A 16,161-nucleotide genomic window follows, 5' to 3' on the forward strand; every position below is an offset into this window, starting at 1 on the left:
GGAGTTACACACCTTTCTCTCTTCCTTTTCCAAGGAATCCACTTGGCCACATTGCCACTCCAATACGTGCCACGATGCTCGCCCAATGCGACACCACCCTTTTTTTTTGCGTAACCGTGATTCACATACTCTGGCTCTCATTGCAGGGGCTCTCAAGCCCATGCACTCTCTCAACTCATCAAAGTCACTACCCGGGGCCAGACCTTCCAATGCAATCACACTGCAACCTACACAATCAGCAATCTCAAACTGATCTAACACTACTCGCAGAGTCTTCAGCATGACTGGACCGCCTCATCAGGCCTTCAGTCCATCTGGACCACTCTTTCAGAACCTTCAGCCAATCTGGACCGCTCTCAGAGCCTTCAGTTTGGCTGGACCATTCTCCGAGCCTTCGGTCTGACTGGTACGCCTTCCAGCCTTCAGTCTATCCGGACCGCTCACTATCCACCAACATTCCATGCTATCCCCCCTCGGGATTCCTCCCATGCATACCGTTCTAGCCCTCTAGGGGTTCCGAACTCTAACTCCATCGACATACTCGATCCCGGCCTGCTTCCAGGCCTCCATAACCAATGCCCTAGGTCTGTATCCCGCCCCGCATGCCCAACACTCGCTCCTATCAGCCTATACTCTAGGTTGACAGAACACTGCTGAATCCCAACAGCTAAGCACCCTCAAATACTCATCGATCTCCCGGAGAATTCTCCAATTCTCCCCCACTATAGCACTGACTAACAACCGCCAGCCGCCATCAACGACCTTCCAAAACAACCCTGCACCAAGAGACCACTTACACACGGGCCGCTTCCACAAGCATAAACAACCCTTAGCCAAACACATCTCCTCACTAATCAATCCGCTCAAGAAGAATCCGATCTCCAATTATCCCTTCCACGAACGAAGATGCTACCTGACGTATAACCCAAAGCCGCATCTCCCCTATCAACCCTTACGAACGATAACCAAAGAAAGCACCAAAACACTAACCATAATCATATCAAACCCTCAGGGAACATCGGATACCAAGACGAAAACCCGAAACACAAATCCATAACCCAAACCACAACCCGCAAAACGATGAATATCACAACGAAAACCAAACAATTACCGGCTCATGAACATTACACCACAATAATCACAAGATAACAAGACATCAAGAAGGAAACATACCCGCAGCTGTCTCTGGCACCGCCCTGACCTCCTCTGCAACAAGTTGAAAAACACGACCCTGAGCCCTTGGGGGCTCCACTCCACCCTGACGTCCACCTGTGATCCTCAAAGTGGCCGGTGCTGGAGCCTGCACCGATCCAGCAGCAAACTATGGACAGTTGGCCCACAAATGTGACATCCCCAAAATCACGGCCAGAAAAGACCGGTTTGCTTATGCTTTGTTTAAAAATCAGAGTTACATTTTAAATGAAAGTGTTGCGGAATTTGTCCCAAAACAAAAATATGATAAAGATTTATCAAAAGCATTTCCATATAAATGTATTTCATTAAAAGACTCGGGATGTCATGTTCGTACAGATCAAAAGCATAAACAGTACAATATAAGCCTTACTACATTATTTCATATCTACAGGCCTATATCCGTAATCCCTCGTCCAAAACATCACACTTATGCTCATGCGCCACTACCTGTAATACATAATACTGAGTGGGTCAGGCTTGGGAGCCTGGTGAGCACATAGGGTTTTCAACCCACAATAAATAAGTTTATTAATTTCATCAATCAACAATAACCCGATTACCCGTTCCCGTTATCCTCACTTTACGTCCCTAAACACCTATCATAAGGGACCTAGCCTAAGGATCATTATCGGGACGGACACTACTGCTAAGGGGATTCCTCAGCAATAAATGTCCTAAAGGCAACCATGTGGGGGATGGAGTACACCGGTGAACATATCGTTCACAAACACCTACAGGTTGCGAGCCTGCTAGTGTTCCACTGGACTGTCTAGAAGAGTCCGTGGTCGTCATCCATACTCCGCTAGATGACAGAATCAACAACATCAACATCGAGGCCTCTCATCATTTTATCACACATCACCTATTGCATCTACCCATGTTTTACCCCAACATTTTCGTAGATATAAAATACATATACAGTTTAAATCATTGAAAACATGTATAACAACGTTCATCTAGCATAGATAGCAAGTTTTCAGATAATATGCACACATAGCACGTAATTTATATAAAATACTTCATATCTATGTGTAAGTTGAAAGTAACTATGCACTCACTTGTTAAGGTGATGATTCCAAAATCGGGCAGCGCTTGCTTCTAACGATTCTATTTTCCTTCGACGAAACCTAGCATTATTATCGCTAAATTTTAGTCTAATATTTACCGTGACCAACTATTAGTCTTAGTATTATTATTATTATATAAGCGTTAAATAATATTTTCCAACCACTATGTACAGACAGGGGCCAGACATAAAACACCGGAGGGCAGGACCATTTTGGCATATAGCACTTCTGAAATCCAACAACCCTATGCGGCCCTTTAAACCAGATTCCCCGTACCGCGAGTAGTTAAAAAAGTTATTATAACGACACTTATATAAGTTATAATAATAGCTCAAATATTTATTATAAGTTCATAATAACAATACTAATTTTAAATATAAGCTATATTAAAATAAGGTAAGCATAACTTACTTACAAGGGGGTTTTAGCTAGGAGTCGGGCTCTGCAGGGGCAGAACTTCGTCGCTGAATCTTTCTAAGAAAGATTCGTGCAGCGCTTCAGCGCTCACCTTACTATACTAAGCTACAGAAAGAGAAGTCGAATCACGAGGGACCGAAATGCTCGGGGGATAAGGAGAGAAAGACTCTTGAATCAAGAGAATGGTGCAAGAAATATGAGAGCCCAAGGCTCTTATTTATACTAATTGAATTTTCAAAAACTACCCTCCATAATTACTTAATGACCTTTTAGTTATATAAACAACTAAACACCCCTCTATAATACTATTATAAATGGATTTAATGATATTTATACTAAACTAATGTCGAAAGAACTCAACATTAGTCTTATAATGACCGCATCGTCGATACCTTTCTAATGATATATACATATGTATATATGTGTGTACGTATACATGATTTATACTTTATTTTAATACGTAAATATGCTATTATAATTTGTAACTCGTTCATACGAACTCCATTTTTGACGTTCTTTATATCCACGCGTAGGTGAAGACGTACTCTACAACTTTCGTTTAGACTCCGTCGGCTAATTTTGACTTTATTTTTAAAGTTATATTTTTAACAAGCCGGGACAGGATTGGTCTGTTTAAAATCTCATAACTTCTTCATACGAAGTCAGATTTGGGCGTTCTTTTTATCGATGTTCTTAGTTTAACATATTCTACGACTTTCGTTTAGATCACTAAGGCTAAATCTCGCTCTATCGTAAATTCACTATTCACGCTTCCCGGTATCGTGCCGGTTCAGTCGTGAAACTTCGACGGGTCATAACTTCTTCGTTATAACTCGGATTTCGGCGTTCCTTATATGCACGTTAACCTTGAGACATATTCTAAAACTTTATGTAGAGATATCGGGATTATCTCACACTTTAATTTTTGACGCTCATTTTTTATTCTTTATTAATTATACATTTATAATTAAATAATAAACACATATAATTCACGTAATACTCAAATATTTCATGTTTATTACTTCAAAAAGAGTTACAAGAGTTGACCTAGACTATTACATTGACAAAAATGATTAGCCCTGAAACCCGGGCGTTACAATTCTCTCCCCCTTAGGATGATTCCGTCCCGGAATCATGCATCAGCAAACAGATGTGGATAGCGACTCATCATGTCATCCTCTGTTTCCCAAGTGAGATTCGGCCCATTCGAATGTTTCCATCGGACTAGCACCAAGTCGACCATCTTGCATCGTAACTTCTTAGTCTTACGGTCAACAATTGCCTCAGGCTCTTCGATCAACCTTTTATTTTCATCCATCCTTAACTCTGAGATTGGAATTATGTCGGGAACATCTCCCGTGAATTTCCTCAAATAACACACATGGAAGGTGTTATGAATACCATTGAGTTCTTCGGGCAATTCCAGCTTGTAAGCTTGGTTCCCTATCTTCTGAAGAACTTTGAACGGTCCAATAAACCTTGGACTCAACTTTCCTCGTTTCCCAAATCGTATAAGTCCCTTCCACAGTGAGACTTTAAGCAAAACGGAATCCCCAACTTCGAAAGTTATCGGTCGTCTTTTCTTGTCAGCATAGCTCTTCTGACGATCCTGGGCTACTAACATCCTTTCCCTAATCACCTTCAACTTCTCAGTAGTCTCATGGACTATCTCGGGGCCCATAAACTGCTTCTCTCCGGCTTCAAGCCAACAAGACGGCGTACGACACTTCTGCCCATACAAGGCTTGATAAGGAGTCATCTTGATGCTCGAGTGAAAACTATTGTTGTAGGAAAATTCTACCAGAGGTAAGTGCTCGTCCCAATTCCCTTGGAATTCGAGGGTACATGCTCTCAACATATCTTCCAGCGTCTGAATCGTTCTTTCGCTCTGACCATCAGTTTGCGGATGATAAGCAGTACTCAAACACAACTTTGTACCTAACTCCTCTTGTAGACTCCTCCAAAACCTTGACGTGAAACGACTATCACGATCTGATATAATCGTAAGAGGGACACCGTGAAGTCTTACAATTTCCTTCACGTAAGCATTTGCGAGCTTATCCATAGACCACTTCTCGTTGGCTGCTATGAAGTGTGCACTCTTGGTGAAACGATCCACGACTACCCAAATCATGTCGTGACCGTTCTTCTTCCTGGGCAGTTTAGTCACAAAATCCATGGTGATGTCTTCCCATTTACCCATGGGTACAGGTAAAGGTTCCAAACTCCCATACGGTTTCTGATGTTGTGCCTTAACCCTCGCACATGTTACGCACTCGGCCACATACTTTGCAACATCGAGCTTCATCGTCGGCCACCAGTAGTAGGGTTTTAGGTCCCTATACATTTTAGTGCTACCGGGATGAATCGAGTACATGGTCTTGTGTGCTTCTTCCATCAGAAGATCTCTTATTCCTCCCGTCTTAGGTACCCAAATTCGATCTTGGAATACCTTCAGTCCTCGACTGTTTGTACCAAACACTAACGTTCTTCCCAAACGTTCTTCCTTTCGGTCATTTTTCTCTAAAGCTTCTTCTTGAGCTTTCCTGATACTTTCCACAATCGTCGAGACGACTTCAATTCTTAACGCTCTTGGCCTTTTCCTTTCCAGATTGACTTTCCGACTGAGAGCATCAGCAACAATATTTGCTTTACCTGGGTGGTAAAGTATCTCACAGTCGTAGTCCTTGAGAAGTTCTAGCCAGCGTCGTTGCCTCATGTTCAACTCCTTCTGATTAAAGAGATACTGGAGACTCTTATGATCAGTGAAGAGCTTGCACTTCGTGTCGTAGAGGTAATGCCTCCATATCTTTAAGGCAAAAACTACCGCTGCCAACTCCAGATCATGAGTGAGGTAGTTCTTTTCGTGCTCTTTCAATTGTCGAGATGCGTATGCTATCACCTTTTCTCTTTGGGTCAGAACACAACCCAACCCGACTCCAGAAGCGTCACTATAAACCGCGAAATCTTCGACTCCATCGGGTAGAGAAAGTATCGGTGCTTCACATAACTTCTTCTTTAGCTTCTCGAATGCCTCATCGTGTTTCTCACTCCACGTATACGTAGCTCCTTTATGAGTCAAAGCTGTTAATGGAGCAGCTATCGAAGAAAAGCCTTGGATAAATCGTCGATAATATCCAGCTAATCCTAGAAAGCTTCGAATCTCCGTGGGACTCTTTGGACGTTCCCACTTCATTACAGCCTCGATCTTTGCGGGGTCAACCATTATTCCCTCCTGGTTAACAACATGACCCAAGAATTGGACTTCCCGTATCCAAAAGTCGCATTTGGAGAACTTTGCAAAAAGCTTCTCCTTCTTCAACACTTCTAATACTTCCCGTAGATGCTTGCCATGCTCCTCTTGGCTTTTCGAGTAGATGAGAATGTCGTCGATGAACACTATCACGGATTTATCGAGGAATGGTTTACAAACCCTATTCATCAAATCCATGAATGCTGCGGGAGCATTGGTTAGCCCGAATGACATAACCAAGAACTCGTAGTGTCCATATCTCGTTCCGAATGCAGTCTTCTCAATATCCTGCTTTCTCACCTTTAGCTGATGATATCCTGACCTAAGATCGATCTTTGAGAAGTAGCTCGAACCTTGCAGCTGATCGAATAGGTCATCAATCCTCGGCAATGGATACTTGTTCTTCACCGTTGCCTTATTCAGCTCTCGGTAGTCTATACACATTCTCATACTTCCGTCCTTCTTCTTCACGAATAACACCGGAGCTCCCCAGGGTGATGAACTAGGTCGAATAAAACCGTTGTCCAACAGCTCCTGAAGTTGCGTCATGAGCTCCTTCATCTTCGTCGGTGCTAATCGGTAAGGTGCCTTTGCTATCGGTGTTGTTCCTGGTAACAAGTCTATACGAAACTCCACTTGCCTATCAGGTGGTAATCTGGGAAGATCTTCGGGAAAGACTTCCGGATAATCACACACAACCGGTATATTCTGCACCTCTTTCTTCTCCTTCTTGGCATCGATTACGAATGCCAAGTATGATGCACATCCTTTGGACAAACATTTCTTGGCTTTCATCAGGGAGATGATTCCAGAATTCACTCTGCGTTTGTCCCCATACACCATAAATGATTCTTTTCCGGGTGGGTTTACCTTTACTATCTTCTTTCGGCATTGAATCTCAGCATCGTTGGCGCTAAGCCAATCCATACCCAAAACGATGTCGAAACCGTTTAACTCTATGGGTAATAGCTCTTCGTGGAATTCGTTTCCGTTTAGGTCAATGACGATGTTCCTAATACGATTACTAACAGGTACGAATTTGCCACTGGCAACTTCTACAATCAGGGCATTATCTAGTTTTTCTACAGGCAATGCTAATTTCCCACCAAATTTATGCGACACAAAGGAGTAGTTGGCTCCGGAATCAAATAGTATATTTGCAGGCAAACCATTTACAAGAAAGGTACCTGAAGCGACGTCTGCTGCCTCCTTTGCAGCCTCGAGCGTCATCTGGAAGGCTCTCGCCTTCGGCTTCGGTGGTATGTTGGGTCTTCCTGTCTCCTTCTTCTTCGGGCAGTCCTTCAAAATGTGCCCTTCTTCATTGCACCCATAACAGGCTTTCTGGTTGAGGGTGCATTCATTGGCGTAGTGCCCAGGCTTTCCGCACTTGTAACAAGTGACCCCTCTGTCACACTTCCCAGAGTGCTTCTTCTTGCACTTGTCACACCACTTCGCTTCTGATCCTCCTCCCCTCGAACCAGACTTCGAGAATCTACTCTTCTTGTTGGACTTCGAGGATCCATTGAACTTCCGTTTCTCACCAACCTCAGCCCTCTCTAGACCTCTTTCCTTTTGTTGGGTCTCCACGTTCTTAGCTGCTCGAACAGTTGATTTCAGAGTGGTTGCCATCTTGACTGTTGGGCCAAAGTCAGCCGGCAGTCCGTTTGCGAATTTCTCAATTTTGGAAAGTTCGGTTGGCACTAGGTATGTAAACAACTTCATCTTTTCCGTAAATGCAGCAGCATAGTCATCGATGCTCATTCTCCCCTTCTTCAAATTTTGTAACTCATTGTTCAGATCAATCAGGTCTATCTCTGAACAGTACTGCGCCTTCAGTTGTTCCAAGAACTCATCCCATGACATTTTCAGAGCTTCTCCCCGTGGCATTGTATCTGCCAATAGCTTCCACCAGCTTAAGACTCCAGTTTTCAATTGTCTCACAGCGAAGACAGTCTTCTGCTTCTCGCTACAGTCGCAGCTCTCAAACACCATCTCCATCTCGGAGATCCAGTCCATAATCTCAACAGACTTTGGGCTTCCTGAGAGACTTGGTGGTTTCACACCCAAGAAATTTTTGTACATCCGCCCATCCTTGTTGTTTCTCCCTTCTGGGCCATCCTTTTGCTCACCTTGAGTCCTTACTTGACTCACTTGGCGGCTATAGTTCCCTTCCTCAGATGTCTTGGGAACTGGCTCCGTCGGTTCAACATGTATGGTAGGTTCGTCCCTATTTTCGTGGAGCATCCGTCTCATTTCTTCCCTTTGTTCAGCTAGCATAGCCTGAATCATGGCTTGAACTCCAGCCATGGTGACTGGCTCAGGTGCAACTTCTTCAACAACATGTATTTGCTGAACCACTGGGGGTTGGTTCCTACCTCCATTTGCGTTCACGTTTCCGCTACGGGTCCTTGCCATCTTGATCTATACACCGAATAAGGTGAATTTAGATCTTTATTTAGGATAGACGTTTTAAATCGTCCTTATCACTCCGAAACGTTTACATGCTAGTTCTAATATCGTAGTCGTACGTTTAGCATCCTAAACACATAAGGTTTCCAGATCCGGTCGGCAACAGACCATAGATCCGAACAATTAACAGCATATTATGCACAAAGCATTTAGCACATAAAAGCATTTTAGGCACAATTCCTAAAATAAGCTAGTGCTCACACCTCACAATCATCGCTTAGCATTCTAAGTTTAAGTCTAGAAATCCTACAAATTCCTAGTTCGCTTAAACTAATGCTCTGATACCAACTGTGACATCCCCAAAATCACGGCCAGAAAAGACCGGTTTGTTTATGCTTTGTTTAAAAATCAGAGTTACATTTTAAATGAAAGTGTTGCGGAATTTGTCCCAAAACAAAAATATGATAAAGATTTATCAAAAGCATTTCCATAGAAATGTATTTCATTAAAAGACTCGGGATGTCATGTTCGTACAGATCAAAAGCATAAACAGTACAATATAAGCCTTACTACATTATTTCATATCTACAGGCCTATATCTGTAATCCCTCGTCCAAAACATCACACCTATGCTCATGAGCCACTACCTATAATACATAATACTGAGTGGGTCAGGCTTGGGAGCCTGGTGAGCACATAGGGTTTTCAACCCACAATAAATAAGTTTATTAATTTCATCGATCAACAATAACCCGATTACCCGTTCCCGTTATCCTCACTTTACGTCCCTAAACACCTATCATAAGGGACCTAGCCTAAGGATCATCATCGGGACGAACACTACTGCTAAGGGGATTCCTCAGCAATAAATGTCCTAAAGGCAACCATGTGGGGGATGGAGTACACCGGTGAACATATCGTTCACAAACACCTACAGGTTGCGAGCCTGCTAGTGTTCCACTGGACTGTCTAGAAGAGTCCGTGGTCGTCATCCATACTCCGCTAGATGACAGAATCAACAACATCAACATCGAGGCCTCTCATCATTTTATCACACATCACCTATTGCATCTACCCATGTTTTACCCCAACATTTTCGTAGATATAAAATACATATACAGTTTAAATCATTGAAAACATGTATAACAACGTTCATCTAGCATAGATAACAAGTATTCAGATAATATGCACACATAGCACGTAATTTATATAAAATACTTCATATCTATGTGTAAGTTGAAAGTAACTATGCACTCACTTGTTAAGGTGATGATTCCAAAATCGGGCAGCGCTTGCTTCTAACGATTCTATTTTCCTTCGACGAAACCTAGCATTATTATCGCTAAATTTTAGTCTAATATTTACCGTGACCAACTATTAGTCTTAGTATTATTATTATTATATAAGCGTTAAACAATATTTTCCAACCACTATGTACAGACAGGGGCCAGACATAAAACACCGGAGGGCAGGACCATTTTGGCATATAGCACTTCTGAAATCCAACAACCCTATGCGGCCCTTTAAACCAGATTCCCCGTACCGCGAGTAGTTAAAAAAGTTATTATAACGACACTTATATAAGTTATAATAATAGCTCAAATATTTATTATAAGTTCATAATAACAATACTAATTTTAAATATAAGCTATATTAAAATAAGGTAAGCTTAACTTACTTACAAGGGGGTTTTAGCTAGGAGTCGGGCTCTGCAGGGGCAGAACTTCGTCGCTGAATCTTTCTAAGAAAGATTCGTGCAGCGCTTCAGCGCTCACCTTACTATACTAAGCTACAGAAAGAGAAGTCGAATCACGAGGGACCGAAATGCTCGGGGGATAAGGAGAGAAAGACTCTTGAATCAAGAGAATGGTGCAAGAAATATGAGAGCCCAAGGCTCTTATTTATACTAATTGAATTTTCAAAAACTACCCTCCATAATTACTTAATGACCTTTTAGTTATATAAACAACTAAACACCCCTCTATAATACTATTATAAATGGATTTAATGATATTTATACTAAACTAATGTCGAAAGAACTCAACATTAGTCTTATAATGACCGCATCGTCGATACCTTTCTAATGATATATACATATGTATATATGTGTGTACGTATACATGATTTATACTTTATTTTAATACGTAAATATGCTATTATAATTTGTAACTCGTTCATACGAACTCCGTTTTTGACGTTCTTTATATCCACGCGTAGGTGAAGACGTACTCTACAACTTTCGTTTAGACTCCGTCGGCTAATTTTGACTTTATTTTTAAAGTTATATTTTTAACAAGCCGGGACAGGATTGGTCTGTTTAAAATCTCATAACTTCTTCATACGAAGTCAGATTTGGGCGTTCTTTTTATCGATGTTCTTAGTTTAACATATTCTACGACTTTCGTTTAGATCACTAAGGCTAAATCTCGCTCTATCGTAAATTCACTATTCACGCTTCCCGGTATCGTGCCGGTTCAGTCGTGAAACTTCGACGGGTCATAACTTCTTCGTTATAACTCGGATTTCGGCGTTCCTTATATGCACGTTAACCTTGAGACATATTCTACAACTTTATGTAGAGATATCGGGATTATCTCACACTTTAATTTTTGACGCTCATTTTTTATTCTTTATTAATTATACATTTATAATTAAATAATAAACACATATAATTCACGTAATACTCAAATATTTCATCTTTATTACTTCAAAAAGAGTTACAAGAGTTGACCTAGACTATTACATTGACAAAAATGCTTAGCCTTGAAACCCGGGCGTTACATCAAATGTCCAACCTGATGACAATGATAGCAGATCCTCAAATTCCGAACTGGCGCTGACTGCCGACAATCCCTCGCATAGTGCCCATCCCTTCCGCACTTGCGGCATGCACTACTGGTCCTACAAACCCCGGTGTGACCCTTCCCACACTTCCCACAAGTGTGGCTGCTCTAATCCCCCACTCTAACATCAACGGTCTTGGACTGTTTCGGCGCCGGCTGCGACTGCACCGGAGCCTGCCTCAACTCACGCATCTGCAACTCAATCTCTAACTCACGCCGCCTAGCGGCCTCCTGCAACTCCAACAAGGTCTCGCACCTCTGCGCAGACATAAACTGCCTGATGTCCCTCTTGAGCATGCTCAAATATCGAGACATCTGAGCCTGCTCTGAAGCGAACTCTGGGCAAAACATCGCCCTCTCAGTGAACATCCTGGTGATCTCAGTCACCGACTCCGAATCCTGCTTCAGCTCAAGGAACTCCTGAGCCAATCTTTCCCTCTCAACTTGCGGAACATAACGTGTACTGAACATTTCTCTGAACTGATCCCATGAAACCGCAGCCCTCTACGCCTCCGAAAATGACCCCGTGGTCAATCTCCACCAATCCTTCGCCCCGAGCCTCAGCAGGTTCAGAGCACACCTCACCCTATGATCAGCAGGGCATGAACACGTGAAGAAACACCCCTCCACGTCTGACAACCACCTCATAGAAACAATCGGGTCCTGAACTCCGTCGAATGTGGGAGGCTTCGTCCTATTGAAGTCCCTGTACCGAAAACCCCGACTAGTTCCTCCCCCTGCCGCTGCTACAACTGTTGTAGCCGCCGTGGCAGCCGTCTCAGTGAGAGCCGCATAGCGCTCATCAAAATACTCAACCATGGCGGTCTTAATCGACCCAAACAGCTCTGGCAACTCAGCCCGGAACAACTCCGCAATCTCATCACGCAGGATCTCACAAATCCTCGTGTCCAACTCGCTCGTGCTCATCTGACCGATAACCTCGGGCGGCACCGATTCGCCCGGAACTCACTCTCCAGCTCCCGATCCTGACCCAGATCCACTCTCATCATGCCTCGGAATCTCCATACTGAAAAGAAACACCACACAAATCTTAGACTCTTCTCACACTCTGGGATCCAACTCTCTCTCAACCCACCCTAGAGATCATGGTTTCCCTGATACGCGTATGGGTCCTGTGCTTTCAGTAGTACGGGCCCATACTACCTTCCACACCTACCCACATTTGTATGAAATACTCCGACAAAACCCTAGAGAACAAGCATAACAACGATCAACCCTCACCACTAGAGAAACACTGAGAATCTCCCATAAGGGACCCTAGGCTACAGGCATCACAAATCAGGCAACATCTCATGAAATCCTGAAGGTCCCTAGCCTAACACTAGCATGTTGTTCTATCAAAGCTCAAAAACAAATAACATGCATGGTATTTTGGGGTTACTTACTAGCTCCGGCTGATCGTACCTTCGCATCCTCCTTTACTCATTTTGAAAACCATTTTTAAATACTCTTTTGAAAACTCTCCTCGATTTGAGACTGGAGTCACACGAGTGTTTCTCCAATTCACTCAAACCAAGGCTCTGATACCAACTTGTAACGACCGAAAAATACAACCAATTTTAAATTTTTCAAAAACATCTCGATTCTAATAATTCTTTACAAAAAGGTTTTCAATACAAAACATTTATCGTATTCCCAGAATCATAACACCACAAAATCATGAGGAGCGGTACGATCACGCCTTCGCCTTGCCACGATCTCCTGAAGAACCTGAAAAACATGAAACCACAACTGTAAGCCCGAAAGCTTAGTGAGATACCCCCAAAATACCAACCACAAATACCATACACGCATAACATGCCATAACATATCCGATCATAGAACAACCATGCTCTCCGGGTCTACTGTGTGACTGGTCCGCCGCACCGGCCAACAGTCCACCTGGTCCACCCTCTGAGTCAATCCGCATACATCGAGTCTACAGTGTGATTGGTCCGCCCGTTCCCGGGCCTTCAATCCACCTGGTCCACTCTCTGAGTCTACAGTATGACTGGTCCGCCCGCACCGGGCCTTCAGTCTGTCTGGTCCACTCTCCGAGCCTTCGGCACGTCTGGTCCGCCCCTATCGGGACCTACAGCCTATCCGGACCGCTCGCTGGGCCTACGGGACAACCGGTCCGCCTTGGGTATCTTGGCCTACTGCACACAGCAGGACCCGCCTCAACCCAACTCCAGTCCAAACATCCATGTGCACATATACATACAATCATCTAACAATTCACAGTTAACAAGCAGATCAACAGATCACATAACATGCCACTATCCTAACCAGGATACCGACCTAACAGGTCACACATAGCATCTCCCTATCTCTCTGGATACCGATCTCAATCAGGTCTCTAGCAGATACCATCCTAACTCACAGGATGCAAACATGATAAAACAGTAACATAATAACAACTACCCGGATCTCAATCCGATAAGGGCCGGCATTGGTGCCTTAGACCCCGTTGATATAGTGAGGATAACTCACCTCGAAGCTGCCGACTGAACAGATAATCCAAGCTACTCCGATCACTGATACGATCTCCACCACTGGTCAACCACCAATGCGCTGAACTCAAAACAACAAACAATAATTACCAAAATGCCCCTGGACACCATTTGTCAACCCTTGGTCAAGGACAAGGTCAAAGTCAACTCCTGACTGACCCTACTCGCCGAGTCAACCCCAAGACTCGCCGAGTCCAACAACTCAGAGTCCACTCGCATACAACTCACCGAGTCATCCCTTGACTCACCGATTCTCGACTCAACCAGAGAATATCGGAACTCTTCGACAAGACTCGCCGAGTCCAAGGCTATCATAAACCTACTCGCCGAGTTGTTCATACAACTCGCCGAGTTACAGGCTATCTACATCCGACTCGCCGAGTTGTTCTTCCAACTCGTCGAGTCCCAGCTCATCTTCAAGCAACTCGCCGAGTGCACCCATGTGACTCGCCGAGTACCACCGATCTGAATCCTTTCAGAAGCATTCCAGGCCATGCAAATGATCCAAAACATAGATCTAGCCTTATACAACTCATCCATCACGTAAAGTGGCAAACTTTACGTGAATCCCAAGAGATCTAGGCCTTAATCACTTATAACTAGGGTTTGGGACTTGCAAGCTTCACTAAACACTCCAACATAGGGACTTTCATGCTCTCTGATTCTCCTCCCTTCCAGATCTGAGGTAGCAACCTCAGATCTAACCTCTAGGCTTCCATTTACATCCTTAGACAAGATCCCACAAGCCCCAAATTGAAGAAACAACATACAATCAGACCAAGAACGAGATATTACCTCCAATGGACGCCCCCAACTGAAATGAAGTTGATTCCAAGCAAAGCCCCTTGCCCCAAGCCTTTAATTCCACAAAATTCCTTCAACAAGCTTCTCCAATGCTCCAATCCACTCAACAATGGAGCTCCTCTGCGATTTAGGGTTTTTGGAACTCAAGAGGGAAGTAAAGAGGCTGGGGAAGGAACATAATGTTCCTTATATAGGGCTCAACCCCGAGAATTAGGGTTTTCTCCACCCAGCGCCTACTCGCCGAGTCCATCTCATCGACTCGCCGAGTCGGCTACTTAACACGCGACCAAGTCGCGACTCTACTCGCCGAGTCCAGCCATGGACTCGCCGAGTCACTCTTTCCCAAATAACACTTTTAGCCCTTCAACTCTACTCTTGCTATTTCGGGATGTTACAATATTTATCTAATCACATGATTTATATGGACAAAAAAGAATATTGTCCATATAAATCACATGTGAATAAATAAAAATAATCACATGTGATTATCACATAATCATGGTTGGTGGTGATGGATGATGGTGGTGTATAGTGATGTTTGGTGGTGGTGGTGAAGGGTGGTGGGGTGACAATGGGGTGGTGATTATAGTGGGTGGTAAGCGGTGGTGATGGGTGATAGAGACGGGTGAGGATGATAAGTGGTTGTCGTGGATGGGTAGGTAGTGCTTGGTGGTGAGGGTGGTGATGGTGTATGGTGGTTCTGGTGGGTGATGGGTGGGGTGGTGGTGGCAGGTGGTTGTGATAGGTGGTGAAGGTGGTGGTGGTGATGGCTAGTATTCAGTGGTTTTCAGTGGTCAGTGGTTTTGGTGGGTGGTGGGTAGAGATGATGGTGACGGGTGGTGGCAGTGGGTGGTGGAGACGACTGGTGGTGATTGTCACACCCCAAAACCACGAGTGGCGGAAACGTTCAGGGGTGGAGGACGTCATGTACAGTATCACAACAGTGTAAAATAGTAAATAAGCAACAACATCATCCATTGCATTATAAGTAAAGTTTTAATACATGTGTTCTTTCAATGTAATAAGACACCAAAAATATATAATCAAAATAAAAAGACGAGACTTGACTGCTCCGTCTTCTCAAAACCTGGCCACCGTACCTGTCTACTGATGACCTGAGAATACAAGTTATTTTGAAAGAGAGTATCAGCTTTAAATCTGGTGAATTCATAAGTATTTAAGTGTCATTGTCTTGCTTTGAAAAGTTGTTCTAAAAGTCATGTAAACCTTTAAATGAAAATGTTGCTGTAAGTATGAAAAGCCCTAGAAAATCCCTTATTTTCTAGTAGTTTGAGATGTAGTCTTCTACCAAGACCCGAATGTTTTGTTATGACAATGTAGTCTTCTACCAAGACCCGAATGTTTTGTTATGATAATGTAGTCTTCTACCAAGACCCGAATGTTTTATTATGATAATGTAGTCTTCTACCAAGACCCGAATGTTTTGTTAGTAAAATGATAGTTTTTCCTTCTTTTCGACTACTACAAACAGTAATTAGTCTAACTCATCGTTTATGTGAATATATCACAAAATAAAGTAAATAGGAAAATATACTAAAGTAAGTGTTATCCTGAGGTACTAGGGCTAACACGACATCGCGGTAAGCGAAAAGTATAACCTAATGAACATCCGAAGATTGTCCAATTGTCCTCTGTAGCAG

At 43.4% G+C, this 16,161-nt stretch overlaps 1 long non-coding RNA gene across 1 annotated transcript; it reads right to left on the reverse strand.

Moving 5' to 3' along the window:
• Positions 1-1,465: 1,465 nt before the first annotated feature.
• On the reverse strand, positions 1,466-2,321 carry LOC145061357 (uncharacterized). Its single transcript, XR_013687186.1, has 2 exons — positions 2,253-2,321; positions 1,466-1,641 (listed from the first exon to the last, which is right to left on the reverse strand). It is a non-coding gene; the product is annotated as an uncharacterized LOC145061357 (long non-coding RNA).
• Positions 2,322-16,161: the final 13,840 nt, after the last annotated feature.

Source organism: Lactuca serriola, chromosome 7 (assembly GCF_051521515.1).
Source record: "Lactuca serriola cultivar US96UC23 chromosome 7, Lser_US96UC23_V15, whole genome shotgun sequence".
NCBI lineage: Eukaryota > Viridiplantae > Streptophyta > Magnoliopsida > Asterales > Asteraceae > Lactuca > Lactuca serriola.